The sequence below is a fragment of the Camelus dromedarius genome, chromosome 9 (assembly GCF_036321535.1).
Source record: "Camelus dromedarius isolate mCamDro1 chromosome 9, mCamDro1.pat, whole genome shotgun sequence".
Taxonomy (NCBI): domain Eukaryota; kingdom Metazoa; phylum Chordata; class Mammalia; order Artiodactyla; family Camelidae; genus Camelus; species Camelus dromedarius.
The window spans coordinates 42,388,126-42,404,630 of NC_087444.1; the positions used below are offsets into that span (position 1 = coordinate 42,388,126).

At 36.0% G+C, this 16,505-nt stretch overlaps 1 long non-coding RNA gene across 1 annotated transcript in view; it reads right to left on the reverse strand.

Annotated features, from left to right (window-relative positions):
• Window positions 1-2,554: 2,554 nt before the first annotated feature.
• Window positions 2,555-16,505, reverse strand: part of LOC135322169 (uncharacterized) — a 407,093-nt gene continuing 393,142 nt past the window's right edge. Inside the window, exon 4 of the long non-coding RNA XR_010382536.1 lies at window positions 2,555-2,642. This is a non-coding gene — a long non-coding RNA (uncharacterized LOC135322169). The remainder of the gene's footprint in view (window positions 2,643-16,505) is intronic.

Consider the following 16,505-nt stretch of genomic DNA (forward strand, 5'->3'; position numbering starts at 1 on the left):
TAAGAGAATGGCATATCTGAAAAGAGATTTAAAAAAAATCTTCAGTTGGCAGCCTATATTTCTCTCTGCTTTGCATGACTGCTTGGTATTCAGGTACCAGGTCACAGGAGGAAGACACTGAAGAACATTATACAATGTAAATGTTTATAATATATCATAATTACCAGCACACCTGTGGTAAATAACTTTGGGAGGTTGTGCAGCAAAGATGCTGAAAATGCTTAATAGAGAAAGCAAGAAATAATACTTCTCTCCCTCTCTCTCTCTCTTGTTCCTTAACCTACCTTTGGATGGGATCCAATTTACATGCTTCACTGGTTGGAACAGTCACTTGCAAGACTGTGAAGCAGAAGTTTTCTCTAATATGTTCTATTTCTCTCCAGCCAACTCCCCAGCGCCCAACATTAGGCACTCAGCATCCTCAGGGACCATAGTTTCTTTCACCTTGTCTTTTATTCCAACAAATACCCCCATGCTTAGGTTTTGTTTCCAAAACCAACTCAATTAAGTATTTCCTTGACAAGTCAAAACCCCATAATTAACGAGTAAAAAACCACAATTATTCTAATATTTAAGTCAATAATTTTGGCAAAGTCTCTCAGTATTAAACTGACATATAATCTGCCCTCCACATCCAGAGGTTCTGCGTCTAAGGTTTCAACCAACATCAAATCTAACTGATGCAGAATACATGGATACAGGAATACCCACTATATTATGCCATTTTATATAAGGGACTTGAGCATCTGGGGATTTTGGTATCTTTGGGGGATCCTGGAACAAATCTCCAGCAGATACCAGAGGATGACTGTAATTATTATTATCATATCACAAATTTGTTCATTTGCTTCCTTAGCTGTATGTTTTGTATCCAGTTCACCTTAGTGGTATCCCAGAAAGAAACTTGGTCCAAGATTAACAGATGTGGGATTGGCCCCAATCATACACTTGGAAAGAATCTCTAGAGACCATCAGCTGAGTTGAAGAGTACCTGCTTTACAACCTGTTCTTATGTAAGATGATTAGAAAACTATGCATTTGAACAGCTTTATCATATTTTTGGCTTCTGCCACCCAACGTCATAGCATTTATGTTATTGAAATGTTTTGATCTTGCACTAATGGATAAAATTGACAGATTCTCTGAAGTGGTAGCTGTGTTACAAAAATATTTTGAAGGATTGTTTTTATTACAATTCATAATATTCCCTGGGTATGGGATATTGGAGAAATTGGAACACATATAGTGTGCTTCCGAATACATGCTTTTGTTCTTGTTTTCCCCATTCTTCCCTCAATGGGACTAAAAAGGTTCACGACCCCTGGGTTGGTTAAAGGGTTGGACCACAATATATGGCCCACTGCTTCCAAATGTGTAGGTTTTTAAGACAACCATTGTGGGTATGAGTGTAACTCTCATTTTTACCATCTCATTTTAAGTCTCATTTTCCATTTGTTCTAATTTCTTCATCCACTATTTTTAGATTTTATTTTTGTTTTATGTGTTTATGTATAGCATGAGGCATAAACTTATATATTTCCAACTTATTAAACAATTACCTAAGCCTTTGCTTTGCCCTCTCCCATCTCATCCCACCCCACAAACATGCTGAATGATAGAAGTCACCGCAACTGTAGAACCAGCCCAAACTGGCTCTATCCTGTTTCTAACAAGACACAAGTTGTTTCTCAGTGAGAATGGAATAAAACCACAAGTCGTGCAGCTGAAGCATGTGCAGAGGAGAAAAACAGGCCTCCCATGACATCCAGAACCAAAGTTTCTTCCCACCATGGAACCAAAGAACTGGGACATGACTGGAGCCTAAAGGTGGGAACCCTTTCGGAAGCCAGAAGAAAACGGCCTGCTGTCCAGGAAGCTCTGGTGCTGAAGGCCCTTTTGCCATAATGGGGGTTTACCATTATGACCAAGTTCCAAAGCCCTCCAGTCCAAACCTGCCCTGCCAGCACCTGTCCTCCCCTAGCTCATAAAACTCTGACTGAACCTCAGATGCAGAAGAATATTTGAGCCCTGCCTCCGGTCTCTTCAAAATAAAGCTCTTTCTTTTCTCAAAAGCTAGTGCCAAAGTACTGGCTTCTATGAACTTCAGAGAGCAAGTCCTTTGCTTTGTATCATTAGCCTCTAAATCACCCTTTGGAGAAATAATACGAACGACATAACAAAGAAACTGGGTCTCGGTCATGGAAAGTCTCAGAAATGGATGTTGTGAGTATCTCAGCCACATCTGATCACATTTAATTATTTTTCTCCCCCAGCTCTTAAAGTTTGAAACTGAACTCACTTATGGGTCAGAGGTGCTCACAAAGGAATCGGCAAATACGTCACGGCCCAGCGAGGCTGCATGTTGATACAGTTTTAAGAGAGAGAGGAAAAGCTTCACCCCATGAACTCAGCGAGAAGGAAACACAGCCTGAGGCTAGATCAACAGGGAATTAATGAGCCACAGGACATAAAGTCTAATAGAGAGCAAAGCATATTAATGAGCTCAAGGCTCGTGTTCACCCTCAACCAATTAGTCTGAGAAGACCTACCTCTACCTCATGTCCGTCTCTGGCTCTTCTTCAGTGAATCACTCACGCTGCTGCCTGAGGGTCACAGCATTCCCCACTCCAGTTCCTCGTCACCTAGAGAATTAAGTCCAGACAGTTCTGTCTGTCATTTAAGGCCACCCATAATACGCCAAGGCAACTTTGCTAGTCATCAGACACCCTCTTACATCGCGCTACGGTCATACATTTTGCCGTGCTGCTGTCTGAATAAATGATTCAGTTACAAATTCCTCTGGATTTTTTGGTACAGATTGGTCTTTATCCCAAAATAGCCTTCTAATCATGGTCTGCCAATGTTCAAATCCCACTCATTCTTTAAGACACAGCTCAGATGGAAAATCTTCTTTGAAGCCTATCTATGTATTTCAGTCAGTATCTCTATACATGCAAGTTATGCTTCCACTACGGAAAGTAACAACTAGGCCTTGGCTGGCCGGCACTTCCATAGATGAAGAAACTAAGCTGAAAGATAAAATGGGGTTAGTGTTCAGCTGAAAGGACTGTTTGGGGAATTAAGTATGATAATGTATGTTAAGTCCTTAGTATTACATAAATATTAATTACTTGGTAAATATTTTTGCTAGCTCATAAGTGACCATGTATGAATTCTAAATGTGGGCTCTCTGGCTTCGAGAGTGACCTTGTACAGGTGAGCATACCTGCGTTGAGGTCCTATGTTACTCCAGTACTACACACTGTGTTTTCAGGTTGGTTTATTTACTGTCTTGGTGTCTAAGAGACTCGTTTGTAACAAATGAACATTCTGGAGCTCTTTTATACTGTGTTTCAGAGACAATTGTGAGACCCGTCCAAGTCTGAAGATGGAGATACAGATGGTCATGGAATAAGAAAGAATTAAGTAGTGAGAAGCTTGCAGTGCTTTACCAAGCCACAGGGACTGGCTAGCACAAGATGGAATTTATCAGATTTGTTTGGAGTTTTGACTTTGCCATATGGGTTCAGACAAAACTGAAACGCAAAACAGAATTCTAAATCATTCAAAGCTGTGAGTTAAAATTGCCAAGTTTTACAGTCTCAACTATGAGGTGGTGAGACCATGGGAGGAAGAGAGGTACTCTGTGGAAACAAAATGATCTCATTCTCTTTAACTCACATAAGCTCCTACAATTTAGAAGACATGTGCTAAAGATGATGGGGAAAACGAAGAGTTCAGATTTAGTAATCTGAAAATAAAGTTTCATAATTATAGCTCAGTTTTGGAAGGTCCAAGGGGCCTTATCATGAACACTGCATGCAATCTTTTAAAAGCATAGCCATACGTACATATATGTTCATATATATTTCCTTGTAAAATGAAAATATCAGATGACACACAAGTGAGTTTTTCATTACCAAAACCACAGACTTTAAAAAGTTTCAGTAATAAAGATGTATCTCATTCCTCTATCCATATGTGTAATACTCATATATAATTTCTAATGTACAGACAAAAATGATCTATTTCAGATTTTTAAAAATTTTACTAGAATAAACTGATGGAAATAACATTCTCTAAAGAACAGTCTTTAAAGTGGCACAAATAAATGTGTATATTTGAATAGTTTCTCCGCTTATGTCAGCAGTTAATAAAGTTTTTACATTAAAAGAGTTTTAGAAAAGTTGTCAGAACATTAGAGTGGGGTCCCACCCACCTGACACATAGTCTCCCCGACTGTTACCATCTCATATTATTGTGCCCATATCACAACTAACAAACCAATATTGATGAGTAATGATTCACTAAAGTCACATTCTCTTCAAGGTTCCTCATGTTTTTGTTAGTTTTTAATCCTATTTTGAGATACCTGTAGCTTCGCATATAGTTCTACAAAATACTACCACTGAGTATCATTTATGCAGTTCACACAAGCATATCTTGGAGATACTGTAGGTTAAGTTCCAGACCACTGCAAAAAGAAAATATTGCAATAAAGTGAGTCACATGGATTTTTTACCTTCCCAGTGCATTTAAAAATTCTGTTTAAACTACACTGTAGTCTGGAAAGTATGCAATCGCATTATGTCTAAAGAAATAATGTACAAACCTTAATTTAAAAAAATATTTTATTGATAAAAAAAATGCCAAAACAATTACAAGAGTAACATCAATGATCACTAATCACAGAGCAAGCACCGTAACAAATGTAATATACAATGAAAAAGTTTGAAATATTGGGAGAATTACCAAAATGGGACACAGAAACACAAAGTGAGCAAATGCTGTCAAAAAAAAAAAATGGCACACATAGACTTGATGACGCAGGGTTGCCACAACATCCAATTTGTAATAAATGCCATGTCTGTGAAGCACAATAAAGCAAAAACAACAACAAAAATAATGAGGTTTACCTATATCTTGCAAACCTGTAGAATAATATCACAACCAGGATATTGACATTTATATTCAAGATACAGAACATTTCCATCACAAGGACCCCTTGTGTTGTTCTTTTATAGACACAAACACATTCCTCCCACACCCATCCCATCCCTTCCTTATCACTGGCAACCAAAATTTGTTCTCCATTTCTATAATTTTGTCATGTCAAGAATGTAATATAAACCAAATCATACAGTACGTAACCTATGGGATTGGCTTTTTTTTTTTAAAGTCAGAATAATTCTCTGGAGATTCCTCTAGATTAATGCATGTATCACTAGCTTATTCCATTTTACTGCTGAGTAGTATTTCATGGCAGGAATGCACCACAGTTTATTCATTCATTAAAGAATATCCAGTTTGTTGCCAGTTTGGGAGTATTATGAATAAAGCTACTATACATCTGTGTACTAGTTTCCTGTGAACATAACTTCTCATCACTCTGGGATGAATGTCCAAGAACGCAATCGGTGGGTTGTATGCTTGGTTTTCTAAGAAAATATAAAACTGTTTTCCAGAATAGATATAACATTTTGCATTCTCACCAGCAGTGTATTAACGATCCAGCTTCTCTGCAGCCTTACCAGCATTTGTTAACAGTATTTTCTCTCTCAGGCATTTTGATAGGTGTGTGGAGATAGCACATTGCAGTGTTAACATTCATTTCCATAATGGCTAATTAATTTGAACATTTTCCATGTGCTTATTTGACACTGATTCATATATCCTCTTTAGTGAAAGGTCTCATCTCAACTTCTGCCCGTTTTCTAATTGGATTGTTTGTCTTCATACTGAGTTTTGAGAGTTCTTTGTATTTTCTAGAATCCAGTCTTTTGTTGGAGATGTGGTTTGCAAATGATTTTATTTTTTCATATCTTGTGCTTCTCTTTTCATCTATTTGAAAGGTTCTTCTGAAGAGCAAAAGTTTTATGAAGTCCATTCATCACTTTTTCCTTTTATGGATTGTGCTTTTGGGGTCTAGTCTAAGAACTCTTTGCCTCATTCAATATCCCAAAGGTTTTCTCTCTTTTTTAAAGTTTTATCATTTTTACATTGTAAAAATTGAGTTGAGCATATATGTGTAAATCTATTCTTGAGTTTTTGATTTTGTTTTCTAGATCTGTCTATCCCTCTACAACGCCACACAGTCTTGATTAATGTAACTGTAATAAGTCATAAAATTGAGTGAACTGATCCTTCCCACTTTATTCTTCTTTTATAAAATTGTATTAACTGCTATATGCACTTTGCCTTTTCATTCAAAATTTTAGAATAAACTTGCTTATATCTGCAAAAATAATCTTCCAGAGATTTTGATAATAATTGCTTTGAACAAGTAAATCAGTTTGGAGAGAATTAACGTCTTTATTCTGTTGAGTCTTTCAATCCATGAGTATATTATTTATTTTGATCTTCTTTATCTTCTTTCATCAGTATTTGTTTTTAATTTTCAGCATACAAATTCATTACATGTTATGTTAGATTTAAAGCTACTGATTTCATTTTCTTTGAGCAATTGTAAATTACACTGTATTTTCAGTTTTGATATTTCTGTTTCATGGTTTGCATGTGGACATACAATTGCGTTTTATATTTTTATCTTCTATTCTGTGAACTTGATGAACTCATTTAGCAGTTTTAGGAGGATTTTAGCAGACTCCTTGAGATTTTGTTTGTACTCAAGAGTGTCATCTACAAATAAAAACTAGTTTTACATTTTTCTTTCTGACAAAAACTTTTTCTTGTTTTTGCCTTATTGCATTGGCTAGAACTTCCAGCACTATGTTGAACATAAGTGATGAGAGAGCACTTATTTTTAACTTAGAGAGAAAGATTTACTTAACTGATTTTGTCTTAACTGTTTCTGCTCTTAGATAGAAAGACCTACTCAGAAACAAGTCTTCACCTTTAAGTGTATTGTTAGCTGTAGGATTTTGTGGATGCTTTTCATCAATATGAAGATGATATCATCTAGTCCTATTTTTAATAGTTCATATCATTAATGGATATTAGTTGAGTTTTTAAAAATATTTTTCCTACATTAATTGATTTCAGCAGGCAAGGTTTCTTCTTTAGCCTGTAATATGGTGGATTACATCATGTGATTTTTCAAATATCAAACCAGTCTTTTATCACTGACAATGGTGCATAGTTTTTTTATATTGTTAAATTTTATTTGCTAATATTTTAAAAAAGATTTTTGTACCTGCATTCATGAGGGACACTCATTTTTCTTTTTGTACCATACTTCATTGGTTTTTGTATCCATGTAATACTAACTTTATAAAATAAGTTAGAAAGTGTTTCCTTCTTTCTTATTTTCAATATGACATTGTGTAGAATTGGTGTTATTTTGTTCTTTATTTTCTAAGTTCTTGAGGTGGGAACTTAAATGATTCATTTAATAATTTTCTCTTTTATTATGCATGTATCAAATACTATATAATATGCCTCACAGCACTGTTTTCATCCCATTACCATTCCCCTCTGGTGACAATAATTGTTTAAAATTTTTTCTCTATATACATTAGAAGCACATCAGACAGTTCGCTTTAAATTTTTACTCCAAATGACAAACATAGTATAGGAAACTCAAGTGCAGAAGGAAAATGCATTATATTTATTGATTTTTTTTTAATCTTTCCATTGTTGTCTCTTCCTTTCTGATGTTCCAAGACTCCTTCTTTTCCCATTTACAGAAATTCTTTAGCCATTGTTTTAGTAAACCTACTGGTGACAGATTCTCTCAGTTTTCCTTCATCTGAGAATGCCTTTATTTCTCTTTCATTTCTGAAGGATATATTGCCTGATAATAGGATTCTAGGTTGATAATTCTTACAGTACTTGAAAAATGTGTCACTTCCTTTTGGCAAATGACACAATGTTTTTAGTCTTTCATGAGAAAATCACTGTAATTTGAATTATTTCTCCCCATAGACAAGGTGTTTTTTCTGTCTGTTTTCATGATTTGCTTGTTTGTCTTTATTTTTCAGGCGTGTCTATTTTTCATAATGTGTCTTTGGATAGGTTCCTATGGAATTATCCTTTTTGGATTTCTCTGAGATTCTTGAATCTACAAATTTGTCTTTTGACAAATTTGGAGATTTTTTCTGCCATTATTTTTTCAAGTACTTTTTCAGCCTCATCTCTCTTCTTTTGCTAGGACTCAATGCCATGGATATGAGATCTTTTGTTATATTCTCACAGGGAATACACTGAGGCTCTTCTTATTTTTATTTTTTAGTGTTGTTTCTTTCTGCTGTTCAGATTGTATAATTTCTTCTGTTCTATTGTCAAGTTTACTAATTCTTTCTTTGGTCTCCATTTGGCTGTTAAATTGATTCATTGAGTATTTTATTTCCATTATAAAACTTCATGTGGTTCTTCTTTATATGTTCTGTTCCTTTGCTGAGAATGTCTAGCTCTTGCTCTATCTTTTAATTTGTTTCAGGTGTGTTCATTACTACTCATTGAAGCATTCTTATTATTGACAGTTTTAAATTATTTGTCAGATAATTTTAACATTCTGTCATCTCAGCATTGGTATCTATTGATTGCCTCTTTTCATTCAGTTTGGGATCTTTCTGGTTATTGGTCATACAAGTGATTTTTTTAATTGAAACCTGGAAATTGTGGGTGTTATGTTATAAAGCTGTGGATCTTAATTAAATATTTCTTTAGCTGGCTTCTTCTGACATTACCATGAAATGAAAAGGAGTAGTTATGCCTTATTACAGCCAGGTAGGTGCAGACATCCTGGTTCCCTACTTGGTCCCCAGTGATACCCAGTGAAGGAGCTCTTCTTTACTGCTGGACAGGACTGGGCTTTCCAGGTTCTCACTAGTCCTCGGTTGATAACCCCTTGCCTGGGTGGTGTACTCATGCCTTTGTCACTTCCCCCTGTGTCACGTTCATTCACATCAAGGTTGGGAGAGTGGCCTTGTTATTACTGAGCAGTGGTGGAATTCCTATCTCACAGGTCTCCTGTGACCCCATCCTAGTATGGAGAAGAGAGGGAAGAGCACCCCAGTACTGATGAATTGGGTGTAAGTCCAGGCTTCCAATGTGGTCTCATTATGAAGGAGGAAAGGATGGTTTCATTTATTGCAGATAAAAGCTGCGGCTCCCAACTCAGTCTTCTCTAACAAGACCCCATCAGTGGGATTAAGGTGCTTTCCTCCAGCCAGGTAAGAGATACCAGGCTCCCCACTTGGCCTTAACTAGTGGGGATAGAAGTGGGACCATAACTTTTCCAAAGACATTTGGCTGAAATAAAAGTATTATAGTCTAACTTTTTTTTTTTTTTGTCTTATTCAACTATTCCTTTTTTGTTTTTGAGCTAGAGATAATGGGCTTTTGTCTGAACTCTTTTTTTTTCCCCAGTGCCCACTGGTATTTCCAGATTGCTGGGATTTTCAGCTCCAAGTCTGGGAAATACAAGACAAAAAGAAAACCTGAGGGATTCCAAACCATGTCATTATTGGGTCTCAAAATTCCTTGTCAACCTTCTTTCTTTTGTCTAACTTTTGGAGTCTTCTTATGTTTCTTTTATATATAAAATTCAGGGTTTTCAGTTGTATGTAGGAAATAAAATAGGGAAAAGTACATCTATTCCACTTCCCAGAAGTGAAATTCCTCTCATTTTAAGTGTTTCTACTCTGAATTACACTTCTAATTTTTCTAATTTACTAGACTCTGGAAATGTTCAGAAATAACCATATGCATTTGCACCAGACATTCCTGTGTTTGGATTGTGATTTTGAGGTTTCTCAGTTTCCTAACCTATAAGATGAGGAAAAAAGCATCCACCTGGCAGGAGTCTAGTGAAAATTAAACGAAATTATGAATGAAGTATTTGGCAGAGTGCCTCACACATAGTCACTTAAAAATGATAGCTGTTGTTATTTTTATTGCTAATAGGTACAAAATCATTTTTTTCAATTCAAAGCCATGTGATCTTAAACTTCATAATATATATTTTTTAAATATAGCAAAAAGCTATCATCTATACCATTAGATTGTCCTTGGTTTAGGATAGAAATGTATGGAATTTATATTGGTAACCTATAGGCATAATTGGAGAGACAATATACCATAAGAATGTTAGAAACACATCTGAATTAAAATTACACAGTTTAGAGTCCACCAAAAGTTCCAGTCTGAAGATTGGAATGAAGAAAGACAGCTCTTGCATTTAGCCTTAGGATAAATGACTTCACCCTGAAAGGATTCCACTACAGAATTGAAAGTGCATTATATTACGGCAAAAAGGAAAATGTCAAAACTGTTTCCTGGATTTGAGGAGAAAAATGTGCCACATCATATATCTTGATCACCCTGTCTTTTTGTTGAACCTCTGAATATTGACTGGTCCTGTGCTCCTGTAAATGTATTTCTTTTCAGGTCTTAAGAAATGTTCTAAGGACATAATCTTGACAATTTCTGAAATCTCAGGTTCTATCTTTTTATGTTGAAAAGTCTTATACCCTGATCCAGTTCAATCTACCAGGCTGAGAAGCCAGTATTGAAAAGCACAGATCTTGGGACAGACTTTGGAACAGGTTAGAGGCTACCAACACCATAAGCTGCTGTCAATGCCAGCCCAGCAGTAAGAGTACAGGATGCGCCTCTTTTCCTCCCTTTGGGCTAACGTTGTGAATGCCAGTTCTGAACAGACCACACTATCACCTATCAGTTCATTCAAATGGTTGTGAACATGGTTGATATTTTGATTACATGGAAGTGAACAGAAAACCCCATTATTTACTACAAAAATCTTCTGAGAATTCTAGGTCACAGAATTCAACATTCCTCTGAGGAATGAGGACCATGAAGAGCTTACAATACAGGACTCTGCAAAATGAAGAGCTTTCCAAAATAATTTTCTACCAGGACACCTTCATAGGGCAATTCTTTTTTGTGTTTTCCTATCCACTACTTCTTTCATCCTCATAACTTACTTTGAAGTGAGGCTTGTGACCTCCATTTTACAGATGAGGCTTGTTGAGGTTTTGAGACTTTCTAGAACCAGGATCTTCATTCAGGTCTCTTTGTCTTTAAGCCCTAGGTGTTTTCAACTATAAATTCACTGTCTCTCTGGGCTGTTTTTTCTCAGTGTAAGTTCTGGCCCAAATGTCCCATCAGCCAAATTGATGACGTTTTCAAAGAGATTTTGAAAGAAGCACAGTGCATCCCCGTGGCCAGCATACTAAACAGCAAGAATCCAGCTTTCAGATCTCAAGGAAAAGGGAAAATTAGTAGCATGTAATAGTGGCAGCCTCAAGAACACTTGAAATATTGTTATGCCTATTCTTGGAAACTAATTTTAAAAAAGGGTACATTTAAAACTAACTTTTAGTAAGTTTACTTTTTCATTAAACTTTTGGTTTTCTGTTTGGGTTTATGTACGTGTACATTTTGCAGTATAAGATTTTACTTTTTTATCATTTGCTATATAACAAAATGTAGTTCAAAACATTTTATATGCATAATCTCATTTAATCCTCACATTGGCCCTATGATATCAGTGCTATTAATTATGACCACTCCTCACGCTATAATGGGGGAAAGTGAATTTTAGATGCCACGGAACACTGTAAGCAGATAGGGTAGGGAGTTCCCAGAAAAAGAGAACCAGCCATGGCTTTCTTGACATAAGAGAAGTAATTTTTGGCCTAAGCCATTCTGTGGTCTAAGTCTGGCCACAATGCTTGCATATCAATAGGTCTCAGTAATTAATGATCTTAAAGAAAGGGAGGGAATGCAGGAACAAAGGAAAAGCAGTCAAGAAACAATGGTTCAACAATTGTTCCTCCTGAAGGGACATACATAACAATCTGATGCATATCTCTGAGTTCTGCATGAACAAAGGCTCCCACTCAGGAGGCAGATGGAACAATGATGATGACCTTTTCTGACTTCAGTCAACTAAAGCTTTGATTCTGTTGACCTTTGCTCCAATTCTATGCTGAATTCTCCTCTGCTCAAGCCCCCTTCATGAGTATGCATGGACCCTTAGCTTAAAACTTCCCCAATTTTCCTGTTTGGGGAGACATAACCTTGGGAAAGATCTCAGGTGTTCTCCTTACTTGCTCCAAGGAATAAATCCTTCCTTCCCCCATTCTTCAGCGCTTGGTTGTGTCTTTCGGCTTGACACCCACCAAGAAGTGAACCCAGTTATTTGGATAACAACATGACTGGTAAGGTATGAAGCTAGGATTCTAGCCCTGGACTGTCAGACACCAAACGTGAATAATTAATTACTCTCTACAATCTTATCTCCAATTTTCTCCCTTTCTTCTTAACAGGATAGAAGGAGGCAACAAAGTTATTTTAAATTTTAATAAAATTAAGAGTTTGCTCACATATTTGACAGACTTGATTATTGATGGCATCTCTTGAGCCTCAGTTCTTACGTAGATATTGACTAGCTTAACCAAAGACAACTATACAACTAGCCTTTCAAGTCACTTCCAAGGTTTTTGAATTCACCCTTGCCTTGTTTTCATTTTACCCACTGAGCAGTTCCAGGACAGACTCTCGGAAGTCATCTACCCTTGAGTGGAATACATCCTTGGAATCAACAGAATTTAGTAAATTCCTATTAATAGACTGAAAATATTTTGGTTTTTTTTTTTCCCACTGGCTATTTTAAGTGTTTGCCAAAACATAAAATTCTGTTCTCTTTCAGAGAAGGAGACTGAAAGACAAAGTATCCTACAGACACATCTCGAGCAAAACCATGGAGCAGCTGTTCACTTCATCTTAATGTGCATTTGTGGGGATTTGGGGTGGGACTAGGACTGCTCAGTCTAGGTCTTCATCCCTCTAAACCTGGTCCTCAGGCCAGATGCATCAAACATGGCCTGGGAGCTTGTTAGAAATTCAGGATCCCTGTCTCTACCCAAAACCTACTGAATCAGAATCTGCATGATTCTAACAGCCCTTTAGGTAATCTGTCTGCACATCATAGTTTGAAAAGGATAGGTTTAGATAGCTCTATCTACCTTGTGTGATTTTCACTAATTAACCTACCTAAAAAAAAATTAATAAATCCACAAAATGTAAGTTGATTGCTATTTTTCTTTTCATATAAGAACTCTGAGATTCACAGACACAAGACTCTAATTCGATTTTCTAAAGAACAGTGGGGGAGTGGGTAGGGAGAGATGGTTAAGATACCACACAGTGAATTATTCCACAGACCTTCAGATTTAGTCATGATCTTCACCTTCTATGTGATTATGGAGTATGGTCAGTTACAACATAGTCTGTCTAAGTCGATAAGGTTGATACAGAAGAATTTCATGACTAACCACTATTTTACTTTGAAAATATTCTCTAAGTACGCACTTTTCTCTTCCTCACAAACCAACCAAATGTGTTTCCTTTAAGAACAAGGTAAAAGGGGATATGGGACAAATGTCACAGAATTGGGAAGAAAAGAATGATTTAAAGAGTAAACATTTGGATTATTTGAGAAATGGCTCAGATAAAATTGAGGTAAGTAGATTAAAATGGGGGCACAGAATTAAAAGAATCATAGACTATAGAAATATTTAAATGGAAAGGAAGTTAACTATGCATTTCCTCTAAGACCCCCAAATGAACAAAGTAACCCAGAGTGATCAAGTGTCTTGCCTGAAGACACACAGCCTATAAATAGTAAAATGGTCTCAATTTTCTAGGCTATCAGGTCTGCTGTTATGGAAACTACCCACTTTTCTCAACTTCCCATTTTATTGTCATATAAGTAGTGAAAAATCAAATAACAGATGGATACTGCACCAATTCAACCAGACACAAGATATTACTTGGTATTTTTTTTCCTTCCCTCATTGCCTTAGTGTTGCCCTAATTTGTTATTCTCTTTGTTAAGTTTTCGTTTTATGTTTTGATTTCCCTTGTTTCTCCCTCTGGTTATCTTCTGGGACATACCTACTTAGTGAAAAGCTTCTAAAGAAATGTGTGTAAGAGTTTTGGCTGAAACAACTATTTCAGTCAAGGAGACAGCCATAGCAATTCCTTTCAATAATCAAGAGTATTAACATTGATTCTGCCACATTTAGTGCAGGCTATGGGGTCAGGGACTCTGCAACACACTTTATGTGTGTTTCTCCATTCAATCCTATTCCTATAGGTAAGGAAAATGAAACTCAGAGAAGTTTCTCATTGTATGATTCACTTCAGTGGTGGGTTCAGAATTCAAACTCAGATCTTTATCCACCAGTAAGTACATCCTGTTCTGATGCCAAGAGTACCTTATAATTTTCCATTTTATAAAGTAGGCTTCAGCAAGCTGTTTCTTTTCTAGGCCTCTGCAGGTTGTGAATTTATAAACAGAAAAGAGAAACTATGACAGTGGATGAGGCCATCTCCATTTTCTTTGACCATTTCCATCTTATTAAAACTTTAGACGTATTAATTACTAATTAGACAAATCTAGATGGTAATCACAGAGATTTAATTTATCCAATATCATTTATTGGAGGGTGAGATTTGTCACTTGGAAATGATAATTAACTCATCAAAAATGTTTTGGGACTGGAAGGGAAAAATTAAAAGGAAGTACTCAGGAGTTATGCTAAAAAAAGCAGCTGAGATTCTCAGTTACTGAATATACTGATGCAAGGCAAAACACTTTTACAGTAAGTATCATGCTTGTGGTTTTAGAGCCAGAATTTTTAGTAAAGAGGACATAATACCAGAAAGATCTCTGGATATTTGAACACCTTAATGTAAGTTTAATGGTCTCTGAATGTTGGTGTTCGAATGCCTGATCAGAATTACAAATTGATTTTCAAAGGTCTTTTTTTGTTGTTGTTGTTGTTTTTCCTGCCTCCTTTTTGCTGTCTTCTGTGGAAGAGATATACTACTTCCATAGTAAGTCTTGTTATCTTGTCTCTGTGTTTCTAACATACAAATACCACAGATAGACACAGTAATAAATTTTATTACCAATGTTACAAAGCAAAGAAATGGTAGCTTTTCTTTTTTTCAGTGTTTATGTTTTCATGGTAGCTTATGTGTCAGGAATTTAGATATTAATATTAATAAGAGTACTGAATCTATCAGGAAAGATAGATTTTCAGTTTCCAGGAACGTTTATAAAATTACATATGTAGTACTAAAACAATTGCAGCAGTTTGCAAGAGATCTAGGTCTGACTAGATGTGAAAAGTGCTCCAGTATTTCCTGGGCTTGGTATTCTTCGCAAAATAGTCTATAGAAACCAGAAAATTTTAATTAAAAAAAAAAAGATAAGACAAGTCATCTTTAAAAGTGAAAAATGTTTAAATATGAAAAATGAGTAAGAACTGTTTTTTCTTAATTCCTAGGTACAAGAATTATTAAAAACAAAACAAGACAAAAAATGATCTGAATTGTTATTTAAGATGCTTCTGCTCCCAGTCGTAGTGGTAGCGTGTCTACACCTTTTAAACATTATAGGACTCCTCCCCCCAAATACTGTGGTTTCCCAGCACTGATGTTCAAAGAGCTCTTTAAATAGTGGCTTTTTCATTATAAATTTTGCATGTAAACAGTTTGCATGTTCTGATTTAATGAGGCCATTCAATGCTTTCTTAATACTTCTGAAACTTTCTCCCCCGGGACTCATTTGATTGCTCAGAAATATCTTTGATTCATTTGCATTTACTAATTCAGGGAACCATGAGGATATTTTCTGAGCCTGTACTAAATTCCTGATAGTGAGCCCTCGGGATAAGGCAATAAACAAGACAAATGTGGTCCTTGCCTTCACTGAGCTTGTAATCCACTGGATAAAACAGATTTTTGTGGAAGTAATTAAAAGAGCAGTGAATTTAACAAAGAAGTTCAAGGCACAATGCAAATATAAATATTTTATATATTATAAAATGAACATATGTCAGAGTTCTTATATAATGTGTTAATTAGTAAGGGAACCAGAAATTGGTTCAAATATGAATTTAATTTACAGAGATTTATAGCCTCTATCAAGCAAAATTTATTTCATTATTATGAACAGGAATAATTTGCATGGCCCTGGACAGAAAGCACTAACATTCTACCAGTTTTCTTCTATCTCTACACAGATGTGAAATAGACTCGTCAATCAAAGACAATTAAAAGCATCTCTATGGAACCAGGCAATCCCTAGACGGTTCACCAGAGAATATCTAGCACTCCTCCCAAATGACACCCAGTAATCCTTTTTGACGATTTCCAAGCCTTAGATGGTTTGCCCTGGTAGCTTAAAAGGGATACTCTAGAGAGAAGGTTGGTAATAACTGAGACAAGTGAATAGTTACCACGTCCCTGTAAACCTTAACTGGAAGGCATGAGAGCACTGGAAGGAGTAGTAGAATCTCAAAACAAAAGAAAAACCGACTGAACACAATTTTAGAACACATGTCACGTTGCTTTGTTTCTGGGAAAGGCATTGCCAAAATCCACACTGTATTATATACATGATTCAGCATACCAGCCTGTAACTTTATGTCAATCTTTGTCTATTAATATGGGGCTACCCCCTTGTCAAGGGCAATCTGTCTGTAATGGTTAATTTTATGTGTTAA